Below are 27051 nucleotides of genomic sequence, written 5' to 3'. Positions count from 1 at the left end.
TTTCTGCCACAGTGAATTATTATGTTTTGGCTCTGGGCTTGTGTAGAAATTATCCCTCCGTGCTCATGAAGATCTAATCTCACAGAAGTGAGCAGCTTGCTTTTCTTGTTCACTGCTGCATCTCAGTTCTTACAAGAGGTCCTGACACAGACATGATGTTAAAAATTATGGTTAAATAAAACAGAGAACACCCTCTTGCGACTGTGTAATGGTTAAATAAAACAGAGAATAACCTCTTGCGACTGTTGATTACTTTCGGGTTCAATGTTTTCGTGGAGCCAGACTGGAAGAGAGGAAAGATGCATACATCCACAGGTGTGAGAAATAAATATGAAAATTTTAAAAAATGACTGGTTTTCCCACAGAATGATAATATGACATGTGATGGTTCTGATCTTCCTTTCTAAGTTCCTGAGATTCCCACACCTTATTCATCCCCAGCAGACAGAAGAGCAGCATGAGGCCTGAGAACCAGAGCAGTGTGTCCCAGTTCCTCCTCCTGGGGCTCCCCATCCCACCAGGGCAGCAGGGCATATTCTTCATTCTGTTCCTGAGCATGTACCTGACCACGGTGCTGGGCAACCTGCTCATCATCCTGCTCATCAGGCTGGACTCTCGCCTGCACACGCCCATGTACTTCTTCCTCAGCCACTTGGCCTTCTCTGACATTTCTCTTTCCTCTGCTATTGTCCCAAAGATGCTCATGAACTTGCAGACTCAGCAAAAATCCATCTCCCATGTGGGATGCATTTTTCAGTTGTATTTTTTCATACATTTTGCTGGTCTTGACAATTTTCTTCTGGGTGTGATGGCATATGACAGGTACGTGGCCATCTGTCACCCTCTGCACTACACCATCATCATGAGGGAGGGGCTGTGTGTGTTGCTGGTTGCTGGCTGCTGGATTATCTCCTGTGCCCATGATTTGTTGCACACTCTCCTATTGGTCCGACTGTCCTTCAATGCCGATAATATCATCTCTCACTTCTTCTGTGATCTCGCTGCGCTCCTGAAGCTGAGCAGCTCAGACATCTCCCTCAATGAGCTGGTCCTATTCACCGAGGGAGGAATGATTTTCTTCCTGCCTTTTGGTGTTATTTTGGGCTCATATATCCGTATAGGAACCATCATCCTGAGGGTACCCTCCACTAAGAGACTCTTTAAAGCCTTTTCTACCTGTGGCTCCCATCTCTCTGTGGTGTTTTTATACTATGGGACAGCTGCAGGTGTTTACTTTTTCTCCTCATCATGGGGTTCCAAAGACATAATTGCTACCGTCATGTATACAGTAGTTACCCCCATGCTGAACCCCTTCATCTACAGCCTGAGGAACAGAGATATAAAACAGGCCTTAGAGATGTGTGTCAATAGGATTAAGTTCTTTAACTGGAAATCACTAAATTTTCTTGCTACTGTTAGGAGGACAGTGAGAAAGATCTCCTAAAATTAGTGTGTGGTTGACATTGGAATATACCTTTCATAGAACATGCCTTTGGTTGTCTTGTACAAATTTATTACTATGTCAACTAAGTCATGTTTGATACTTGGATTGTTAATAATTCTTTATTCCTAATTTATGTTTTTCATTTTTTCATCATCTCTTATAAGACATATGCAAAATCTTATGCAAAACATGTTGCACAATTATAATTTGTGAGTTTGTCTCCATTTTGCGATATCTCATTTTTGCTTATTTATTTTTATTTTATGTTATAAAAACTCACTTATTTAGCATCATATTCTGCCTCTGGTGAACTTTATTTATATATTTATTTTTGAACTAATTCCTTTATGCTGGGTTTACTTGGCTTAAAGCTGATTGTCCACATCTCTTCCCACCGCACAAACAATGACATCATGTTGGCAGACTGCAATCAGCCATGGTGAGAAATTAAATATGAAAACTGGTATGTGCTATAAAGCAAGACTGTTAAAAATATAGACACTTTTCAAAAATGCATTTAAGAGCGTATCACTTTGTTTATAATTAGAAAAATATTTCTAGTAATTGGATCCTACCTTAACACCTCATTTACTTCTCATACAAGTATAGGTACATATAAGATATAAATACAGATACAGATGTAGATACCAGTGTAGTACAGGTAATAAAGACTCCCATGACCTGGGATTGAACCCACAACCATTCAGTGTGCAGGCTGAAGCTGTAACCACTTAGCAACAACGGCCAGGGCTATTCCCCATTCTTTCTGTCTCAGTCCTGACCTACATCCTATGAGCACACACACCCAAAGCTTCAAAATGAGTAACTATGGCAATGGATTATTACTCAGACAATAAGAACTCATGTGTCATGATGATATAAATGAATAAATAAAAAACAAAATGACTAGGGAATGAGGGTAATTTTTTTATAGGAGAATACAACTAATAAGCAAGAAAGATACAATAGAATTAGAAAAATCACCATTTTGCCTCAACATTTTCAATAATTTTGTCATATAAGAATTACCAATGGATGTTAACTATAGTGGGTGAAATTTTAATAAGGAAAAAGTTATGCTTACATAATATCAAATGATACCTACTAATTACAAGGTTAAAATAGTAACTTGAAGAAAATTGTAACTTTTCTGTAGAGAACTTGCCAGACACCACCTTAACCAACTCATCAAGGATTAAAACACTAGATATTTCATCAAGATATCTGCAGATTAGCTGAAAGTTACACCTACTAGCTCCCAGCCCCAAACCAGATTTGCAACTAAATTACAGAGCAATCAATTTGAAAAATAACTCAAGAATAGCTAATATGAAAACTTACAACCAAAAAGTACAGTAGAAATCACATGGGGGTTGGTGAGAAGTGTGGAAGATGGTAAAAGGGAGAGCCTCCTCATAAATGTGAGGTTGTGCTGAAAAGCCAGAGGGACATCGCAGGCATGGAGCTCCCTCCCCTAGAAGCATAGGGTCTCAACCGCACACAGGAATCCCAACCCAGAGCAACAGAGACTTGAGGAGGACCCTGGGTAGCATCTGGTGTTTGGAATCAGTGGAGATTCTGTCCACTGGGAAGATTTGGACCACACTATTCCAGGGAAAGCAAAATAAAGAGTTCCCAGTCTTTATTCATCACCACCAAACCAGCACTGCAAGAAATGTTGAAGAGACTGCTTTCAGAAGAAAATACATATTGTAGAGAGGAACATAGGTAAAAGAAAAAAATGGCAAGAAACAATTAGCTATCAATAATACCTTAAATGTAAACAGATTATTTGCTCCAATCAAAAGACACAGGGTATGGGGAGGGTGGTTGGGCAGGAGGTAATCAACCAAAGACATTGTATGCATATATGCATAAACCATGGACACAGATGAAAGGGTGGTGAAGGCCTGGAGGGGGAGGGCAGGTTAGGGAGAGTCAATGTGGGGGAAAGAGGGGGACAAATGTAATACTTTCAACAATAAAGAATTATCCTATCTAATAAAGAGGGAATATGCTAATTGACACTCACACTGTCACAAAGATGGCGGCACCCACAGCCAATAAGGAGGGAATATACTAATTGACAGCCCTGCCCTCAAAGATGGCGGCGCCCACAGCCAATAAGGAGGGAATATGATAACTGACTGCTCTGCCTTCAAAGATGGCAGCGCCCACAGCCAATAAGGAGGGAATATGCTAATTGACTGCCCCACCCTCAAAGATGGTGGCACCCACAGCCACAAGATGGTGGCGCCCAGTCCCCTCAGCTCTGCCAGGGTGGCAGGCCCACCTACCTCTGGAGTCCCCCAGTCCCCTCAGTTCCCTAGCCGCCCAGTGCCAGCCTGAGGCTCAGGCAAGCCTCGGATGGCGGCTGCCCAGCCGCCCAGGGCCACCCAAGGCTCAGGTAATCAGGGCCAGCGGAGGCTTGTGCTGTCGGCAGTGGCAGCAGCGGAGGCGTAATGGGGCATCACCTAACCCTGATCGCCCCTGAGGGCTCCCAGACTGTGGGAGGGGCAGCCTAGGCTGAGGGACCCCCCCTCCAGTGCATGAATTTTCATGCACAGGGCCTCTAGTTTTAAAATAAAGATGTTAATGCATCTTATGTTAAAAAAAAAAAGACATAGGATAGCTGGATGGATAACAAAAACAGATCTAGAGACATAGAAGCATCGATCAGATGCTCAAATCTCAGAGGGAAGGTAGGGGAGGGTGGGGGTAAGGGGGAAGAGATCAACCAAAGGACTTGTATGCATGCATATAAGCATAAGCAATGGATGCAGACAACAGGCAGTGAAGGTGAGGGCAGGACTGGGGGGCTGTGAGGACAATTAGGGGATAAGGACACATTTGTAATACCTTAATCAATAAAGAAAAAAAACACATAGGATAGCTGGATAGATAAGAAAACATGAGCCATATATATATATATATATATATATACACACACACACATACACACACACACACACACATACATACTACAGGCCTGGTGCACAAAAGTCATGTATGGGGGGCGGGGGGGGGGAGTGTCCCTCAGCCCAGCCTGCACACTCTCCAATCTGGGACCCCTCTCACAATCCAGGACTGCTGGCTCCCAACTGCTCGCCTGCCTGCCTCCTGATTGCCCCACACTGCTTCTGCCTGCCAGCCTGATCACTCCCTAACCACTCTCCTGCCAGCCTGATTGATGCCTAACTGCTCCCCTGCCAACCTGATTGCCCCTAACTACCCTCTCCTGTAGGCCTGGTCACCCCTAACTGCCCTCCCCTGCAGGTCTGGTCTCCCATAACTGATCTCCCCTGCAGGCCTGGGTCCCCCCATCTGCCCTCCCTTATAGGCCTGGTCCCTCCCAACTGCCCTCCCCTGCTGGCCTGATCACCCACAACTGCCCTCCCTTGCAGGCCTGGTCCCTCCCAACTCTCCTCCCTTGCTGGCCATCTTGTGGTGGCCATCTTGTGTCCACATGAGGGCAGCCATCTTTGACCACATGGGGGCAGCCATCTTGTGTGTTGGAACAACAGTCAATTTGCATATTACTCTTTTATTAGATAGGACTAGAGGCCCGGTGCACAAAATTCATGCACTAGGGAGGGTGTCCCTCAGCCCAACCTGCACCCTCTACAATCTGGGACCCCTTGGGGGATGTCCAACTTCAGGTTTAGGCCCACTGTGGGATTGGGCCTAAACCTGAAGTCGAACATCCCTCTCACAATCCAGGACCACTGGCTTCTAACCGTTCACCTGCCTGCCTGACTGCCCCCTAACTGCTCCTCTGCCAGCCTGATTGCCCCCAATTACTCTCCCCTGCTGGCCTGATCACTCCCAAGGCTTTTATTAGTATAGATAATAGAGACCTGGTGCATGGGTGGGGGCCAGCTGGTTTGCCCTGAAGGGTGTCCCAGATCAGGGTGGGGGTTCCCTTGGGGTATGGGGCAGCGTGGGCAAGGGGCCTGTGGTGGTTTGCAGCCCGGCCACTCCCCCTGGCGACCCAAGTGGAGGCCCTGGTATCTGGGATTTATTTATCTTCTACAATTGAAACTTCGTAGCCTGGAGAGGAGCCAAGCCTTCTGCAGGCTCCATGGCAGCAGGCATTTTTGTTGGGATTTATTTATCTTCTATAGTTGAAACTTTGTAACCTTAAGCGGAAATCTGTGCCGGCCAGGGTGTGCAGAGAGCTTGGCTTCCCCCATCACCGGGGAAACCCAAGCCTCCCTCCTGCTCTGTCCGTGGCTGCAGCCATTTTCGGTTAATTTGCATAGTCGCTCCTGATTGGCTGGTGGGCGTGGCTTGTGGGTGTAACAGAGTGATGGTTCATTTGCATATTACTCTTTTATTAGATAGGATATGCTGTCTACAAGAGATACACCTCAGAAGAAAAGATTCACACAGGCTGTAAGGGAAGTGATGGAAAAAAATATATTCCATGCAAATGGAAACCAAAACACACACACACACACACACACACACACACACACACACACAAAACCACTGGTTTCAAAAAAAAAGATCATAACAAGAGAAAAGAAGGTCACTACATAATACTAAAGGGATTGATCCAACAAGGGGTTATAATCCTTGTAAACATATATGCACCTAATGTAGGAGCAACTAACTATATAAAGAAATTCTTGGTGGACTTTCAGGGAAAGATTGTAAGCAACAAAGTCATAGTACATGTCTGTGATTACTGGATAGATGTTTCAGATAAAAAATTCAGAAGAAAAAAATATGACCTTAAAAATCAAACTAGATGGATTGAATTCATACTTGTACAATATTTTATCTCAAAGCAGCAAAATATACATTATTTTCCAGTGCACATGAAACATTCTCAAAGATACACCACATGTGAGGACACAAAATAAGTCTTAATAATTCAAGATGATTGCAATAATATCAAACATCTTCTCAGATAACAATGGTATGAAACTAAAAATCAACTACAGTAAAAAAAAAATTCTCAAAAACATTCAAACACATGGAGGACAAATGGCATGTTATTAAATAATGAATGAGTTACCAATGAGAACAAAGAAGAAATAAAAAATCAACTGAAAACAAACAAAACTGAGAACACAAACACAAAATCTGTGGGATATAGCAAAAGCAGTCCTGAGAGAGAAGTTCATAGAATTACTGGGCTACCTCAAGAAGCAAGAATAATCTCAAAAAAAAAAAAAAAACAACAACACAAAAACCTAATCCTACACCTAAATAAACAACAACAACAAAAAGAACAACAAATGAAGCCAAGAGTAAGTAGAAAGAAGGAAATAATAAATATCTGAGTGAAAATAAATGACAAAGAGACTAAAAAATCAACACAGAAGATCAATGAAACCAAAAGCTGGTTCTTTGAAGACATAAACTAATTTATGAACCATTAACCACACTCATTAAACAAGAGAGGACCCAAATAAATAAAATGAGAAATGAAAGAAAAGTTAATAACTGACATCAGAGAGACACAAAGTAGTATAAGAAAGGACGAAGAAAAATTAAATGCCAACAAATTGGACAACCTAACTGAAGTGGACAAATTCCTAGAAACATACAACTTCCAAAATTCAATCAGGAAGAATCAGAAAAACAGAATATACCAATAACAACTAATAAAATTAAATAATTTTAAAAACTCCAAACAAAAGTTCTTGACTGCATGGCTTCATAGGCAAATTTTACCAAACATTCAAAGAAGAACTAACTTCCATTCTCTTCTGATGAGGCCAGCATTATCTTAATACAAATACTATATAAAGCCACTAAAATAAAATAATCTGGTAAACGTAGATGCTAAAATCCTCACAAAATTTTACCAACTGGATCCAGCATTGCATTACAAAGACCATACACCATGATTAAATGGGATTTATTCCAAGGATGAAACATTGGTACAATATTAGCAAATCAATAATGTAATACATCACCCAAACAAAATGAAAAATAAAAATCACATGATTGTATCTATAGATGCAGAAAAGCATTTGATAAAATCCAGCACCCATTTATGATATAAACTTTCAGAAAATTGGCAATAAAGGGATCATACCTCAACATAAGTAAGGTTGTACATGAAAAATGTACAGCCAACAAAATACTCAATAGGCAATAATGATATGTGTTTTCTTTAAGATCAGCAATAAAACAGAATGTATGCTTTCACCACTCTTTTTCAACATAGAACTGGAAGTCCTCGTTCAGAGAAGAAGAAGAAATAAAAGGCATCAAAATTGGAAAGGAGGAAGCAAAACTGTTATTATTCCAGGAGACATGACAATGTACATAGGAAACCTAAAAACTTCACCAGAAATCTACTAGAACTAATACTTGAATTCAGCAAAGTATTAGAATACAGAAATAATAACCAGAAATTGGTGGCATTTTTATACTCCAATATAGAACTATCCAAAAGAGAATCTAAGAAAACTATCCCATTTACTATTGCAACAACAAAAAATAAGGTACTTGGGAACAAATTTAAACAAGGAGGTAAAAGACCTGTACTCGGAAAACTATAGGACATTGAAGGAAGAAACTAAGAAAGACACAAATAAGTGCAAGCATACACTATGTTCATGGATTGGAATAATTAACAACATTAAAATGTCCCTATTACCCAAAGCAATCTATAAATTCAATGTAATTCCTATTAAAATACCAGTGACATATTCTACAGGTATAAACAAATATTCCCAAAATTTATATGGAACCAAAAAAAGACCCCATATATCCTCTGCAATCTGGAGAAAGATGAACAAAATTGATAATTCTGGATATCAAATTATACTACAAGGCCATAGTATTCAAAGCAGCCTGTACTCACATAAGAACAGGCATATAGATCAATGGAACAGAAAAGAGAGTCCAAAAATTGACCCATATCTTTATGGTCAATTAGTATTTAACAAAGGAGGCAAGAGCATACAATGGAGTAAAGACAGTCTCTTCAACAAATAGTATTGGGAAAACTGGACAGGTACATGCAAAAAAATGAAAATAGACCAACAGACACAAAAATAAACTCAAAATGGATAAAAGACTTAAATGTAAGTCCAAAATCATAAAAATCATAGAAGAAAACATAGACAATAGAATCTCACACATCTCTTGTAGCAATTTTTTTGTTTATATATCTCCTAGGGCAAAAGGAACAAAGAAAAGAATAAACAAATGAGACTAAATCAAACTAAAAAGCTTCAGCACAGCAGAAGAAACCATCAGCATAATGAAAGGGGAACCCACTGTGTGGGAGAACATATTTGCCAATGATACATCTGATAAGGGGTTAACTTCCCAAATATATAAAGAACATCTACAACTCAACACCATGAACAAAACAATCAGTTAAAAATTGAGCAAAGGACCTGAAAAGACACTTCTCTAAAGAGGGTAAGCTCTAAAATAATACATTGTTCTTGGCTCCCTTAAGCAAGAAAAGGGAAGTTTCCATGTGCAATGGTTAAGAGCATGGGTCTGATCACAAAGATATAATAGATGGGAACCCAAGAAGTAGCTAATTCCTGGGAATTTTTAATATAAAAAATGATAATACATATATATCAAGTTATAAACATTACATATCACATATATTTAGATACAGACATACACACAAGTGTATATGTGCCCTTCTGTCCCCTAATGTATAACTGTGTGACTACAGAACTTGTGTCATTTATGTTTCTATTTTTTAAAAGCTAAATAGGTGAAAGAACACAAATTCTTAGTACAGCTGTGAAGAGGTTATAAAATCTGGAAATGTGCCCAGCGGCTTTGGCTCAGTGGTTGAGCACTGACCTATGAACCATGAGGTTACGGTTCAATTCCCTGTCAGGGCACATGCCTAGTTTATGGGCTTGATCCCCAGTGTGTGTATGGGGGGGAGCATATGGAGGAGGCAGCTGATCAATGATTCTCTCTCATCATTGATGTTTCCATCTCTCTCTTTCTCCCTGAAATAAATAAAAATATATTTTTAATAATCTGAGAATTTAAGACTGATGTGTGGATTAATTAGAAAAGATAGGGGAGGTCTCTAGTCAAGTACCCAAATGTTCACCAAAATGCTCAGCATTATTATGAAATATAGTTTGTGGACTATTCTATCTTGGAGCTATTCTGGCATCCAGTGGCTTTCAATGGCCACCCATTTCTAGACTGTCCCTGAGTTTACAGCTGTGGGTTAATGGGACGCGGCAGGTTCACAAGAGGAGGGTGGTAACACTCCAACAACACCCACTCAGCATTGGAGTCTCACATTACTTTCAGGCAGAAACAACTGAGACCACTTTGCAGGGGCTCATCTTCTGTTTCTGCCACAGTGAGTTATTATGGTTTGGCTCTGGCCTGGTGTAGAAATGATGCCTCCATGCTCATCAAGATCTAATCTCATAGGAGTGGGCACCTTGCTTTCTTGTTTATTGCTGAATTTCAGTCCTTAAAAGAGGTCCCAACACAGACTTGATGTTAAAAGTAATGGTTGAATAAAACAGCGAACCCTCTCTTGCTCCTCTGTGATGAGGTCTTCTTAACTACAACACGGGGGATCAATGTTTTCCTGCATCCAGATTGCAATAGATGGAAGATGTATACATCCACAGGTATGTGGAAATAATATGAAATTAATTTAAAGTGGTTTTCCTAGAAAATGACAGTATGAGATGTGATGGTCCTGGCCATTCTTTTCAGGCTCCTGAGACTCCCACACCTTCTTCATCCCCAGCAGACAGAAGAGCAGCATGAGGCCTGAGAACCAGAGCAGCGTGTCCCAGTTCCTCCTCCTGGGGCTCCCCATCTCGCCAGGGCAGCAGGGCGTGTTCTTCACCCTGTTCCTGGGCATGTACCTGACCACGGTGCTGGGCAACCTGCTCATCATCCTGCTCATCAGGCTGGACTCTCGCCTGCACACGCCCATGTACTTCTTCCTCAGCCACTTGGCCCTCACTGACGTCTCCTTCTCCTCTGTCACTGTCCCTAAGATGCTCATGAACATGCAGACTTGGCAACAATCCATCTCCTATGAGGGATGCATTTCTCAGTTATACTTTTTCATACTTTTTGGTTGTCTTGACAACTTCCTTCTGGCTGTAATGGCATATGACAGGTATGTGGCCATCTGTCACCCTCTGCACTACTCCACAATCATGAGTCAGGCACTGTGCATGTTGCTGGTGGCTGGCTCCTGGATGGTTGTCTGTGTCCATGCTCTTACTCATACCCTCCTCTTGGTCTGACTGTCCTTCTGTGTTGACAATACCATCACCCACTTCTTCTGTGAGCTCACAGCACTCCTGAAGCTGAGCTGCTCAGACATCTCCCTCAATAATCTGGTCATCTTCACCGAAGGAGGAATGCTTTACTTCCTGCCATTGAGCATTGTTTTGGGCTCATACATGCGTATAGCAACTATCATCCTGAGGGTGCCCTCTGCTAAGAGACTCTCTAAAGCCTTTTCTACCTGTGGCTCTCATCTCTTTGTTGTGTCTTTATACTACGGGACACTTGCTGGTATTTACTTTTTCTCCTCATCTTGGGGTTCCAAGGACATAATTGCTTCTGTCATGTATGCAGTAGTTACCCCCATGTTGAACCCCTTCATCTATAACCTGAGGAACAGAGATATAAAACAGGCCTTAGAGATGTGTATGAATAGGTTTAACTTTTTAAAGTGACAATCACTAAAGTCTCTTGTAGCAATCAGAAGTACAGGGAAAAAGATATAAAATTATTTATGGTCGTCATCTCCATATAACATTAATAGAATACACATTCTGTTGTCATGTACAAGTGTTAATATGTCAACTAGGTCACATTTGCTACTTGGATTGTTATTTTTCGCTTGTCCATCGTCTCTTATAAGATATATGCAAAATACACTGCAGAATTATACCTATGGATCTGCTTTTACTTTGTCCTTTGAGATATGTCATTTTTGTTTATATATTTTTTATACTATGATATTGAGGACACACTGATTTTGTGACATGGTTCCCACCTGGGGAAATTTTTTTTCTTCAAGTAGTTTTTTTATTGGTTAAAATAAATATAAATTTGCATTATAACCATTTTTCAGTGTACAGTTCAATAGCATTAGGTAAATCCACATTGTTGTGTTGCTTATGCATTTTAAAGTTCTGTCATTAGGTACCTATATATTTAGGATTCTCATGTCTTCTTGCGTGTTTTTTATTCCAATTGAATTCATTGGGGAACATCCTATCTAATAAAAGAGTAATATGCAAATTGACCATATCTCTGCTATACACACAAGCCACGCCCACCAGCCACGCCCACCAGCCAATCAGGAATGAATATGAAAATAAATCCAACCAAGATGGCTGTGCAACAGAGAGAGCAGGAGGGAGGCTTGGATTTCCCTGGCAATGGAGGAAGCCAAGCTTCCTACTTGCCCTGGCTGGCCCAGGCCTCCACTCCAGGCTACAAAGTTTCAATTATGGAAGATAAATTAATCCCAGATACCAGGTCGTCCGCTTGGGTCACTGGGGTGTGTGGCCAGCCTGCAAACCACCACAGGTCCCTTGCCTAGGCCACTCTATGCCCCAAGGGAACTCCCACCCTGATCCGGGACACCCTTCAGGGCAAAGCAGCTAGCCCCCACCCATGCACCAGGCCTCTATCCTATCTAATCGTATCTAATAAAAGAATAATATGCAAATTTACCATCACTTCAACACAAGATGGCTATCCCCATGTGGTCAAAGATGACTGCCCTCATGTGGACACAAGATGGCCACCACAAGATGGCCAGCAGGGGAGGGCAGTTGGGAGGGACTAGGCCTGCAAGGGAGGGCAGTTGGGGGCAATCAAGCATGAAGGGGAGGGCAGTTAGGGGTGACCAGGCCAGCAGAGGAGGAAAGTTGGGGGCGACCGGGCCTACAGGGAAGGGCAGTTGGGAGGGACCCAGGCCTGCAGGGGAGAGCAGTTGGGGGGAACAGGCCTGTAGGGGAGGGAAGATAGGGGTGACCAGGCCTGCAGGAGAGGGCAGTTAGGGGCAAACAGGTTGGCAGGGGAGCAGTGAGGTATCAATCAGGCTGGCAGGGGAGTAGTTAGGGGGTGATCAGGCTGGCAGGCAGAAGCGGTTAGGGGCAATCAGGATGGCAGACAGGCGAGCAGTTGGGAGCCAGCAGTCCTGGATTGCGAGAGGGATGTCTGACTGCCCAATTAGGCCTGATCCTACCAGGATCTGGCCTAAATGGGCAGTTGGACATCCCTCAAGGGGTCCCAGATTGGAGAGAGTGCAGGCTGGGCTGAGGGACATCCCTTCCCCCCAGTGTACGAATTTCGTGCACCGGGCCTCTAGTCTATATATATAAAATCCTAAGTGACCAGCCAACCGTTCAGTAGCTCTGATGTGCACCAGGGGGCAGACGCTCAACACAGGAGCAGAAACCACAGGTATGGAAACATGGAACAGACTGTTGAGTCTCAGAGCGAAAGGGGGAAAGGAGGAGCTTGGGAAGAGATTAACCAAAGATCTTGTATGCATACTAGAGGCCCAGTACACGGATTCAGGTGGGGTCTCTCAGCCTGATCTACACCCTCTTGCAATCCGGGACCCCTCAGGGGATGTTGGATTGCTAGTTTTGGCCCGATCCCCACAGGCCAGGCTGAGGGACCCCACCAGTGCAGGAATCAGTGCATCGGGCCTCTAGTTGGTTAATAGAATTATATAGGTTTCAGGTGTATATTTCTATACTTCATCATCTATATATTATATTGTGTGTTCACCACCCAAATTCAGGTCTCCTTCTGTCACCATTTATCTTCCCTTTACCTTCTTCTACTCCCCTCCCTTCTTCTGGTAATAACTATACTGTTTTCTGTATCAATGAATTGTGGGGGTTTACTCAATCCCTTCACCTTTTTCACCCAGCCCCCAACACCCTTCCCCTCTAACAGCTGTCAGAATGTTTTCTGTATCTATGAGTGTGCTTGTATTCTGTTCATTAAAGTCAGCATATATGTGAAATAATGTGATTTTTGTCTTTCTATAACTGGCTTATTTTGCTTTGCATAATAATCACAAATTTCATCCATGCTGTTTGCAAAAGGCAAGATTTTCTCATTTTATATGGCCAAGTAGTATTCCTTTGTATAAATGTGCCATGGCTTCCTTTCTCTTTCCATTGAATTTATTGGGGTGACACTGGTTAACAAAATTATACTAGTCTCAGATGCACAATTCCACAACACATCATCTGTACACTCTATTGTGTTTTCACCAACACAAGTCTCCTTCCATATCCTCTACAATTTTCCCCCACGGAGCCTGCCCCCTTGCAATCACCATACTATTGTCAGTGTCCACTAGGTTTTCTTTTTTGCTGAAATAAGAAACTCAGAGAAATATTTGCAGCACAGCATTTTTATCCACTCCATTTTTAATTTTTTTAAGAAACTCCATACTGTTTTTCACAGTGGCTGCACCAATCTGCATTCCCACTAACAGTGCACAAGGATTCCTTTTCTCTATGTCCTTGCCAGCATTTCTTTGTTGATTAATTGATGATAGCCATTCTGGTAGGTATGAGGTGATATCTCATTATGGTTTTCATTTGCATTTTTCTGATGATTATTGACATTTAGCACCTTTTCATATTTCTATAAGTCATCTACATGTTCTCTTTGCAGATCCTTTTTCCATTTTTTAATTGGATTTTTTAGTGACAAAAGACAACATGGTCAAACAATACAAATAATTCTATTCATCTCCTATCTTTTCTGCCCCACCTCTTATAGATGAAAAAATCTTATTAGTTTCTGATTAATTCTGCCTGTGTTTCTTTTTGCTCAAATAGGAAGACACATGTATATTTTATTTCCCCTTCATTTTTTACGTATAAAGTAGCATGCTATGAGTGTACTTTTGCACATTGCTTTACCCCATTTACCAATATACCCTCATATACCTAAGATTTGGAACCAATTTAAGTGCCCATCAGCAGATGAGTGGATTAAAAAACTGTGGTACATCTACACAATGGAATACTACATAGCTGTAAAAAAGAAAAACACTCTTACCATTTGCAACAGCATGGATGGACCTAGAGAGTATTATGCTAAGAGAGATAAGCCAGTCAGAGAAAGGTAAGTATCACATGACTCAAAACTCAAAACCATAAAAATAAATAGGCAGCCACTCCTGCCTGGGACCTGCTACCTTGGCTGTGGTCCCACAGTCCATGAGTCTCCAGCCACCCTGGGTGCAGGTTCCTGTGAGTTCTGAAGACCTGTGCCTCTGACAGGCCCAATGCTGTAGCCCAGGGCACTGCAACCACCCGAGCAGCAGACATGTGAGCAGCCCGCTCCTGTCCAAGGATCAGCAGCCCTGCCAGCAGACCACCTCAGGCCTAGGAGCAGCAGCCTCACGTGGCCTGCCCCTGTCCAAGGAGCAGCATCTGTATAAGTGGGCCACTCCCAGGTCCGAGGAGCAGCAACGATGTGAGCAGCCTGCCCCATCTGAGGAGCAGCAGCCGCAACAGCAGCCCATCCATGATTGAAGAGCAGCAGCCCCTCGCAACTAGCCCCCATCTGAGAAGCAGCAGCTGCGCGCAGCCCTCACCCTGCACCTGTCCAAGGAGCAGCCCACCCCGGAATGAATGGTTTTCCCAGAAAATGACGGTATGAGATGTGACGGTATGAGATTCCCACACCTTCTTCATCCCCAACAGACAGAAGAGCAGCTTGAGGCTTGAGAACCAGAACACATGCCCCAGTTCCTCCTCCTGGGACTCCCCATCCCGCCAGGGCAGCAGGGCGTGTTCTTCACCCTGTTCCTGAGCATGTACCTGACCACGGTGCTGGGCAACCTGCTCATCATCCTGCTCATCAGGCTGGACTCTCGCCTGCACACGCCCATGTACTTCTTCCTCAGCCACTTGGCCTTCTCTGACATTTCTCTCTCATCTATCATTCTCCCTAAGATGCTCAGGGACATTTAGATTAGACACCAATCCATCCCCTATGTGGGGTGCATTTCTCAGTTGTATTTTTTCATACTTTTTGCTAATGTTAACAATTTCCTTCTGGCAGGGATGGCATATGACAGCTACGTGGACATCTGTCACCCTCTGCGTTATACCACCATCATGAGGAATGGGCTATGCATGTTGCTGGCGGCTGGGTCTTATATGGTTGCCTGTGTCCATGCACTTTTTCATATCCTCCCCTTGGTCCAACTGTCCTTCGGTGCCCACAATACCATCACCCACTTCTTCTGTGAGCTCACTGTGCTGCTGAAGCTGAGCTGCTCAGACATCTCCCTCAATGAGCTGGTCCTATTCACTGAGGGAGGAATGCTTTACTTCCTGCTTTTGTGTGTTATTTTAGGCTCATATATCTGTATAGGGACCATCATCCTGAGGGTGCCCTTCACTAAGAGACTCTCTAAAGCCTTTTCTACCTGTGGCTCCCATCTCTCTGTGGTGTTTTTATACTACGGGACAGCTGCAAGTGTTTGCTTTTTCTCCTCATCATGGGGTTCTAAAGACATAATTGCTTCGGTCATGTATACGGTAGTTACCCCCATGCTGAACCCCTTCATCTATAGCCTGAGGAACAGAGATATAAAACAGGCTTTAGAGATGTGTGCCAATAGGGTTAAGTTCTTGAACTGGTAATCACTAAATCCTCTTGTTGCAGTCAGGAGCACAGTGAGACAGATCTTCTATAATTATTGTACGGTCAACATCTCCATATAGTCTTAGAATATGCATTCTCTTGTTATGTACAAGTGCTGTTAATATTCAACTTGGTCAAATTTGCTACTTGGGTTGTTAGTAATTCTTTAATCCCTTGTTCATAATCTCTTATAAGACCTATGCAAAATGTTTGTAAAATATCTTACAAAATTATAACTGTGAGTTTGTATTTATAGACTATGTTATTGAGGACTTACTGATTTACCATCATGATCCATTCCTGATGAACTTTTTTTTAAACTGATTATTATTTTCTGTCTCACACTGGCTTCAAGCTGATTGTGAACATCTCTTCCAACTCACATTCAATGACATTATGTTGGTAGATGTCAATCAGCCATGATAAGAATAATTACAGCATGAAAATTATCATGTGCTACAAAGCAAGACTTTATAAATGCATTTTTTAAATGAAGTTCATAGCACACATCTAGCAATGGATCCTACCTTAACACCTCATCTACTTCTGATATTAGTACAGATATATTATAACTAAATCTATAGAGATAGATATAGATATAGATATAGATATAGATATAGATATAGATATAGATATAGATATAGATATAGATACAGGTATAGATAAAGATACAGATATAGAAACTAGTACAGCAGCGATAGTGAAGATGCCCCTTACTCGTGGTTAGTGTTTACATGGTATTATTTCCATCACTTTAAGGTTTGCTATGCCTTTACATCTGTGACGTGTCCATCACTAACAGTGTAAAGTTGGATTTGTTCTTTTTATGTAAAGCAACAATTATATTTGTGGAGAATTTTATCTATTAAAATCCTATATAATAATACCCTAGTATGCAAATTGATCAAATGGTGGAACAACCAGCAGAATAAATGGTTGCTATGACCAGGGGCCTGATGCTCAACACAGGAGCTGCCCTCTGGTGGTCAGTGCACTCCCACGTGGCTAGCACTGCTCAGCCAGAAGCCGGGCTCATGGGTGGCGAGAGCCTTGGCAGTGGCAAGGGCCTCTCCAGCCTCCACTGCAGGCGGGCAGTAAGGAGCGAGGGGTCCCAGACTGCGAGAGCCTGTACTGCGAGAGAGATGTCTGACTTCTGGCTTAGGCCCAATCCCGGGGGCAATCGGGCCTACCTGGGGAGATCCGGCCTAAGTTGGCATGTGGACATTCCCCAAGGGATCCCAGTGAATTTCATGCACTGGGCCTCTAGTCTAATATAATCATAATATATCTAAATATATATTTTGCATATTACTGATTTTTACTTGATACACCTGTTTCACATTTATTGTCTCTTACCTTCCTCCCTTTTGATTAATCAAATATATATTTTTATTCTATTCCCCTTTATTTACATATTGATCATATATTATTATTATTATTATGTTGTTGTGGTTGTTGTTGTAATTCTTTTATGTGCTATACCAGTTATAGAGATTACCTCTTACCTACTATTTAATTTTTAATTATAGTTTAATATACAAAACATAAAATTTATCATGTTAGCCATTGGAGGTATACAATTGAGTGGCATTTAGGACACTCAACACCAATATCTCATACTAGAACCAGTAATAAAACCTCTATAGGACATCAATGCAATATAGTATTTTGCAACAGGGAGAAATATAAGAACAGAGATATTTATGAATCAATATGGAGAAATAGGTTATATTGTTACATTTTAAAAAGCAATGCGCAAAAGGGCATTTATAGCATGCTACATGTCATGTAAAAATTAAGGGGATGTAAAATATTCATATATATGCCCATTTAAACATAAAGAAACACAGGAAGTAGTTAAGATCTGGAAACATCCCAAGTGCCCATCAGTAGATGAGTGAATAAAAAAAAACAAAACCCATGGTACATTCACACAATGGACTACTACTTGGCTGGAAAAAGGAAAATCTTTTGAGACAGCATGGATGGACCTGGAAATTATTATGCTAAGTAAAAAAAGCTATACAGCGACAAATACCATATGATCTCACTATTTGTGTATTCTAATGGTCAATAATGAAAAAACAAAATAGAAACAGAAGCATAGATACATAGAGTAGACTGACAGCTGTCACGGGGAGGTGTTAAGGAGGGCTGGGTGAAAAAATGGTGAAGGAATAAAGCAAGAAAAAATATATATCACATATAGACATGGAAAACAGTATGGTGAGTGCCAGAGGAAAAGCGGTTTGGGGGAGGTGGAAGTGAACAAAGGGAGGATCAAAGGAGAGGGAAAAAGAGATAACTATGGGTGGTAAGTGCACAATGCGGTATGCAGATGTTTTATTTGGCTGTACACTTGACATCTGTATGGTTTTATTAAACGATGTCAATAAATGGCATTGCAATCTAGAGCAGACTGATAGCTGTCGGAAAGGAGGGTAAGAATTATTTATGTCGTTTTGACTATGTTGTCTTTTGCCACTAACAATAAATAGAAGAGTTGGTGAATAAAGCAAAATGAATAAAGTAATATAAGTGAACCTAATTATAATCCTATAATACTCGGTAATTACACCAAAGAGGAAAATAAAATAAGTACCCTAAGTAATTCCTGAACCCAGAATTTTGACTACATACTCTCACAGTAAAAAAACAAACCTGCCAACAAAGTTTTAAGCTGTACTTAGTGTGTCATTGAAAGTGTTGTGAGTCAAGATTCTGAAACAACTCACCATGTATCCAAAGACTCAGCAAATAAGTAAACACTAAGGAAAAGGGAGTCCCTCTCTCTCTAGGGAGCTATGTACATGGAAAAGGAGAGGCTGAAAAGAACTCTCTGGTGTCAAACTAGAATTGGAGATATCAATTAGAAATCATGGGCTTTAAAATGTATAAATAGATTGAAAGTTATAGGTCATATATCAACATCTATGCTGTTTCCATCTCCCATTCTTTCTGTCTCACTCCTGACCCATCCCCTTGTGGTTAAACATTCCTTTAGCTTCTCAGTTTCTAGTTTCTTTTATATATATTTCCCAGTTGGCTTCTCTGAGATCATTTAGAATACTTGTAGGCAATAAGCACAAATAAAGTTTCAAAATGAATAATAAATGATAAATAATTATAACTTAGAGAATAAGAATCTATGAGTCCATAATAACATCCTACATAATAAAAGGGTAATATGCAAATTAACCCTAACAGCAGAACAACCAGTAGCTATGATGTGCAATAACCACCAGGGGTCAGACGCTCAATGCAGGAGCTGCCCCCTGGTGGACAGTGTGCTTCCACAGGGGGAGCTCAACTTAGCCACAAGCCTGGCTGATGGCTGTGAGAGCATCGGTGGTGGCGGGAGCCTCTCCTGCCTCCTCTGCAGCTGGCAGCACTAAGGATGTCCGATTGCCCGGGGCCCTGATCCTGGGTGCCAGAGGGAAGCCAGTGCCAGCAGCCAGGGTAAAGAAGGCCTACTCTTGCACAAATTTCATGCATCAGGCTTCTAGTAAATAAATAAAAAACTAATGAGTGTGGGAAAAGAGTAATTTTCTTCTTATAAGAGAGTACAAATAATAAATCTGGAAGAAATAATCCTATATAATAAAAGCATAGTATGCAAATTGTCTCCTAGACCGAATGTTTGTCCAAGAGTTCAACCAGGGGGTGGGGCCAGTCAGGGGAAGGAAGGGAAACCCTGGCCAGCAGCGGCAGCAAGCATTTGGGGGAAAGGAGGGAGTACTAGGCTGCCAGCTAGCAGCCGCTAGGGACCCTACCAGTGCACGCATTTCATGCATGGGCCTCCAGTGGAATTATAATATCACAATTTGACAACAACATTTGCAATAATTTTCTAATATAAGAATCACCAATGGATGTCAAATATAATAAGTTGAAATTTTAGTAAAGGAAATGTTATGTTTGTGTAGTATCAAAGTATCTACCAAAATGATATCTATTAATTACAAGGTTAGAATAGTAACTTAAAAAAATAGTAACTTTCCAGTAGATAACCTGGCAGACACTACATTAGCCAATTATTGGTTAGGGCAAAAGTATGTTTAGAGAGATGGAGAAATGTGTTTGTTTTTCTCTGTGTGTATGCTACCATGAAAAATAATACAATAATAATAAATAACAATCTCTACATATATAAACAGGTAATATGCAAATTAGCTGGGCGGCACAACTGGCTCAGGAGGAGGCTGCATCATGACCACTCAGGAGGAGCTGTGCACACAGATGGGCGGGAGGGGACTGCTTGCCACCCCCAGCTCCAGCGGACACACACCAGGGGTGGGGGCATGCTCCAAGTGGCCTCCCCCTGCATGTCTCACTTAGTGTGTTACTTAAGATTTGCATGTGTGTAGACAAGTGTTTTTGAGCAGACATACACCAGGGGTAGGAGTGTGCTCAGAGCGACCACGGCGTAGCTCAGAGCACGCCCCTGGTGGGTGGCGGCAGCAGCCAGAGAGAAGAAGGCCCCGTCCCAGATGCCTGGCAGTGGCAGGAGCACAGCAGCCCGGGTCCTGGTTTGTGACACCAGCAGCCAGACTGAAGCAGCCCGGGACCCGGGTGCCTGGCAGCAGCTGGAGCAAAGCAGCCCAGGTCCTGGGTGCCGGAGGGAAGCCGGTGCCTTCAGCCAGGGGAAGGAAGGCCTTTTCTTGCACGAATCTTTGTGCATCGGGCCTCTAGTATGTGAATAAACTCTGTGTTTTGCGTACTCACAACTGGAAACTTACTTTTTTCCAACCTTATATGGCATTTTACAATTTTTCTCTATGTTTAAAATCATTTAAAATATTAAGTTGAAAAATCCTTTGTCTGGAAGAAAGGCGTCAGGGCATCACTGGAATCAGTGACACTGTCCCCTAGGACTCCAGTCCCTCTGGCTCTTGGACCCACAACTCCCCAACGGGCAGTCAGAAATTAGCCAGAAACTTGTGGACTTGGACTTGGTTGCAGTCTCTCATTAATAATTAAGTGTTATCATTGGATTCATTTCCCTAGAGCTGGTTAAGGGGGGAAAAAGTCTGTAGAAGTGCCAAGTCTCCATATATTTTTTCTGTGTGTCTGGATGTAAAGTCTCCAGAAGAAAACCTGATGAACTGGGCAACAGTCTGGAGCAGAAGGTGTCTGAACTCACCAATGATGAGCCCAGGTGAGAGGAGCTGGAAATCTGCACTTGGCTATGGATCTGCCTGTGTGCTAGTGGGTTCATGTGTGAGACTCTGTGTCCATGACTGTGAGGGTGCATGTATTGTGTATGCTTGTGTACGTGCTATTTAATAGTTGTGTGTGTGTGTGTATGTGTGCGCTATGTATGTGAACCATAGTCCCGTTTTAGCACAGGTAGTACAAGTTATCACCTCCAGGCGTGTGATTAGGGACTCCTGATTCATATCTCTGATCATACTATTGTCTCTGCTGCTGGACAGGAAGATGCCCACCTCACCAGGAACCAAGGTCAGGTCAGGTCAGAGAGGGCTCACACCTCTGCTCAGCAATGTGGGCTGCTGTCTGTGGGTGAGACACTCATGTTTAGTGCATGAAGGTGTGCTGTTGGGTTTTCTCTGTGTATGTGACCGTGTGTGTGTGACCCCGTGCATGGGGTATTGGGGTATTTTAATGATGGGCCTGTGATTAAACAGGCTTAACTGTTCCATGCTGACTGCCCTCCCCCAGTAAAGGGATGGTCAGAAGAGGGGAAATATGTCTTTGATTAATAGGAGCATGTATGCTGCTTGCTGTAGTGAGTGTGGCTAGGTGAGCATATGTGTCATTGGTGTGTGTTTCTTGTGAGATTTTTGAATTGTTGTGGTCTTGTTGTTTTTGGTGCGTGTGTGTAGTGTTTGAGTTATGTATATATGGTGAGTTGAGTCTTTACCAGGTTGTCATGAGTCAGATGTGTTAGTGTGTTTGTGGGTGAATGGAACATCGTTGAGTGTTGTGCATATGTTACTTAGTATGTTACTTATGACTTTTATGTATATGAGTGTTCGTGTGCTGAACCACAGATAGGCTATATTTCCCTTAGGATGGGGATATGGGCATTGGTGACTGGAATCCTCAAATCAGGTGTGTGTGTGTGTGTGTGTGTGTGTGTGTGTGTGTGTGCATCTCTGTATGTGATCTGCATTCAGGACCTCAAGAATTTTCTTAAGTGTCCTCCTTCTGGGGCACCATTAGCTGAGATAACCACACTCAAAGTTTCTCCTTGCTTCTTTTTAAAAAAATATATTTTTATTGATTTCAGAGAGAGAGAGGGAGAGAGAGATTGAAACATCAATGATAAGAATCAGCTTCCTCCTGCATGTCCCCGACTGGGGATCAAGCCCACAATCCAAGCATGTGCCTTTGACCAGAATCGAACCTGGGACCCTTCAGTCCCCAGGACAACGCTCTATCCACTGAGCAAAATCAGACAGGTCTCTCCTTGATTCTATAAAACAAATCTGTTCTCATTTCCATGTACCCAATTGACTGATCAGAATTTTACAACCTCTTCTTTACTTTATTAAACATCAAAGCAAAATAAACTCTAGGTATCATGCTGTGTGAAGTTAAAGGGCAGAATCACCACCATATAGCAGTGAGACCTTGGGAAAGTTACATAAATTTTTTTTAATCCTCACTGGAGGATATTTTTTCCTTTGATTTTAGGGAGAGTGAAAGAGAGAGAGAAAGATAGAGAGAAATAGCAATATGAGAGAAACATATCAATTGATTGCCTCTTGCATGCAACCTGATTAGGGCTCAGACCGGGAAGGAGCCTGCAACCAGGGTACCTGGCCTTGACCAGAATTGAATCAGGGACCCTTCAGTATGCAGGCCAATGCTCTACCACTGAGCCAAACCAGCTAGGGAAACTTACATAAATTTTTGGCTTCAGTTTCCTTGTTTCTGTGAATCTTACAGAGATTCTCAGTAAATATTTATTGTATAAATAAAGTTAATGTACTTGAAAATTTATTATCAGTTGGAAAGAATATAAATATGAAGAAAAGAAATTACCTTGGAAGAGGACCAAGAATTTTGGACAACTTTTGGTCCTCACAGCTCTAAAATAATACGTTGTTCTTGACTCCCTTAAGCAAGAAAAGGGAAGTTTCCATGTGTAATGGTTACTGATCACAAAGATATATTAGATGGAACCTGAAGAATTAGCTAATACCTGTAAATATTTAATAAAGAGAAAATGATAATACATATATATCCATTTATAAACATTACATATCACATATATTCAGATTCAGATATACAGACAAGTATATATGTGCCCTTCTGTCCCCTAATGTATAGTGTGATTACAGAATTTGTGTCATTTATATTTCTATTTCTTAAAAGCTAAAATAGGTAAAAGAAAACAAATTCTTAGTACAGCTGTAAAGAGGTTATAAAATCTGGGAATGTGCCCAGCTGCCTTGGTTCAGCGGTTGAGCACTGACCTATGAACCATGAGGTAACAGTTTAATTCCCTGTGAGGGCACAAGCCTGACTTATGGGCTTGATCCCCAGTAAGGGGAGGTGGAGCGTATGGAGGAGGCAGATGATCAATGATTATCATCATTGATGTTTCCATCTCCCTCCCTCTCCCTACTTCCATGAAATCAATAAATATATATACATATATATATATTTTAAATCAGAGAATGTAAGATTGCTGAGTGGATTTAATTAGGAAAGATAAGGTGAGGTCTCTAGCCAAGTTCCCAAATGTTCAACAAAAAGCTCAGCATGATTATGAAATATAGTTTGTGTACTATTCTCTTTTGGATCTATTCTGGCATCAAGTGGTTTTTAATGGCCACCCATTTCTAGACTGTCCTTGGATTCACATTAGCTGTGGGTTAATGGGACCCAGCAGGTTCACAGGAGGAGTGTGATTACATTCTAAACTCCCACCCAAAATTGGAGTCTCACGTTACTTTCAGGCAGAAACAACTGACACCACTTTGCAGGGGCTCATCTTCTGTTTCTTCCACAGGGAATTACTATGGTTTGGCTCTGGCCTGGTGTAGAAATGATGCCTCCATGCTCATCAAGATCTAATCTCATAGGAGTGGGCACCTTGCTTTTTTGTTTACTGCTGTATTTCAGTCCTCAGAAGAGGTCCCAACACAGAATTGATGTTAAAAGTAATGGTTGATTAAAACAGCAAACCCCCTCCAGCTTCTGCATGCTGATGTCTTGTTAACTACAACATGGGGGATCAATGTATTCCTGGAACCAGACTGCAATAGAGGGAAGATGTATACACCCACAGGTGGAATTATTATGTAAGTATTTTAAGGTGATATTCCTAGAGAATCCTATTTTATAATAGACAAATATGCAAATTGACCATACCTCCGACACACCCACAAGCCACACCCACAAGCCACGCCCACTATCCAATCAGAGCGAGTATGCAAATTAACCCAAACCAAGATGGCTACAGCCACAGAGAGCAAGGTTTCCTAGGTAACAGAGGAAGCCAAGCTTTCTGCCAGCCGTTGCAGGCCTAAGCCTCCACTCAAGCTACAAAGTTTCAATTATAGAAGGTAAACAAATTCAAACAAATGGCGGCAGAATGGAGCTTTAGAGAGCAGGTCAGGGTTGCCGCCGGCAACAGGGGAAGCAAAGCTTTCCACACACCCTGGCCGGGCCCACCCGCTTAAGGCAACAAAGTTTCAATTATAACCCCAATACAAATGGCTGCCGGCCGGCCTCGGAGGGAGCCCCAGGCTTGGCTCTGCTCCAGGCTACAAAGTTTCAATTGTAGAAGGAAAATAAATTCCAGATACCAGGGCCTCTGCTTGCGTTGCCAGGGTGCATGACCTGCCTGAAAACCACCACAGGCCCCTCGCTCAGGCCGCCCCCGCCCCAAGGGAACCCCACCCTGATCAGGGACACCCTTCAGGGCAAACCAGCTGGCCCCCATCCCTGTACCAGGCCTCTATCCTATCTAATAAAAGAGTACTATGCAGATTGATCATCACTGCAACACACAATATAGCTGCCCCCATGTGGTCAAAGATCCTGCCCCCATGTAGACACAAGATGGCCACCACAAGATGGCCAGCAGGAGAAAGCAGTTGGGAGACACCCGGCCTGCAAGGGAGGGCAGTTGAGAAGGACCAGGCTTGCAAGGGAGGGCAGTTGGAGGTGATCAACCCTGCAGGAGAGGGCAGTTAGGGGTGACCAGGCCGGCAGAGGAGGGAAGTTGGGGGCAAACAGGCTGGCAGCAGAGTGGTTAGGGGGTGATCAGGCTGGCAGGCAGAAGCGTTTAGGGGCAATCAGGAAGGCAGGCAGGCAAGCAGTTGGGAGCCAGCAGTCCTGAATTGTGATCGGGACTGGGATCGGGCCTAAACGGGCAGTCGGACATCCCTCGAGGGGTCCCAGATTGGAGAGGGTACAGGCTGGGCTGAGGGACAACCCCCTCCGTGCACGAATTTCGTGCACCGGGCCTCTAGTAACAGTATAAGATGTGATGGTCCTGGCCATCCTATCCAGGCTCCTGAGATTCCACACTTTCTTCATCCCCAACAGACAGAAGAGCAGCATGAGGCCTGAGAACCAGAGCAGCGTGTCCCAGTTCCTCCTCCTGGGGCTCCCCATCCCGCCAGGGCAGCAGGGCGTGTTCTTCACCCTGTTCCTGGGCATGTACCTGACCACGGTGCTGGGCAACCTGCTCATCATCCTGCTCATCAGGCTGGACTCTCGCCTGCACACGCCCATGTACTTCTTCCTCAGCCACTTGGCCTTCTCTGACATTTCTCTTTCCTCTGTCACTGTCCCTAAGATGCTCATGAACATGCAGACTCGGCAACAATCCATCTCCTATGGGGGATGCATTTCTCAGTTGTATTCTTTCATACTTTTTGGTTCTCTTGACAATTTTCTTCTGGCTGTGATGGCATATGACAGGTACGTGGCCATCTGTCACCCTCTGCACTATTCCACAATCATGAGTCTGGCACTGTGCACGTTGCTGGTGGCTGGCTCCTGGATGGTTGCCTTTGTCCATGCTCTTACTCATACCCTCCTCTTGGTCCGACTGTCCTTCTGTGCTGACAATACCATCACCCACTTCTTCTGTGACCTCACTGTGCTTCTGAAGCTGAGCTGCTCAGACATCTCCCTCAATAATCTGGTCATCTTCACCGAAGGAGGAATGCTTTACTTCCCGCCATTGAGCATTGTTTTGGGCTCATACATCCGAATAGGAACTATCATCCTGAGGGCGCCCTCCACTAAGAGACTCTCTAAAGCCTTTTCTACCTGTGGCTCCCATCTCTCTGTGGTGTCTTTATACTATGGGACACTTGCTGGTGTTTACTTTTTTTCCTCATCATGGGGTTCCAAGGACATAATTGTTTCGGTCATGTATACAGTAGTTACCCCCATGCTGAACCCCTTCATTTACAGCCTGAGGAGCAGAGATATAAAACAGGCCCTGGAGATGTGTATAAATAGAATTAGCTTTTTAAAGTGGCAATCACTAGATTCTCTTGTTGCAGTCAGGAGCACAGGGAGATAGAACTAAAATTATTTATGCTTGTCATCTCCATGAAACATTAATAAAATATACATTCTGTTGTCATGTACAAGTGTTGTTAATATGTCAACTAGGTCATATTTGCTAATTGGATTGTTAATAATTCATTATTATTTTGTACTTATCCATCGTCTCTTATGAAATACTAGAGGCCTGGTGCACAAAAACTCGTGAACTAGGGTGGGGGTCCCTCAGCCTGGCCTGCACCCTCTCGCAGTCCGGGACTCCTCGGGGGATGCTCACCTGCTGGCTTAGACCTGCTCCATGGGGGAATGGTCCTAAGCTGTCAGTCAGACATCCCTCTGGCAGCCCAGGAGCCCTCGGGGAATGTTTGACTAATGGCTTAGTCGTGCACCCCAGGGGGTGCGGGCCTAAGCCAGCAGTTGGACATCCCTCTCTGATTCCGGGACCGCTCACTCCTTGCTGCCCA

General features: G+C 42.9%; 2 pseudogenes; both read left to right on the top strand.

The window, feature by feature from the left end:
* The first annotated feature begins 457 nt into the window (after nt 1-457).
* Nucleotides 458-11115, top strand: LOC129151582 (olfactory receptor 1J4-like; annotated as a pseudogene).
* Nucleotides 11116-15171: 4056 nt separating this feature from the next.
* LOC103304550 (olfactory receptor 1J4-like) lies at nt 15172-26603 on the top strand (annotated as a pseudogene).
* The last annotated feature ends 448 nt before the right edge of the window (nt 26604-27051 follow it).

This window comes from Eptesicus fuscus, chromosome 15 (genome assembly GCF_027574615.1).
Source record: "Eptesicus fuscus isolate TK198812 chromosome 15, DD_ASM_mEF_20220401, whole genome shotgun sequence".
NCBI lineage: Eukaryota > Metazoa > Chordata > Mammalia > Chiroptera > Vespertilionidae > Eptesicus > Eptesicus fuscus.
This window is presented reverse-complemented; position numbering and strand designations above follow the sequence as displayed.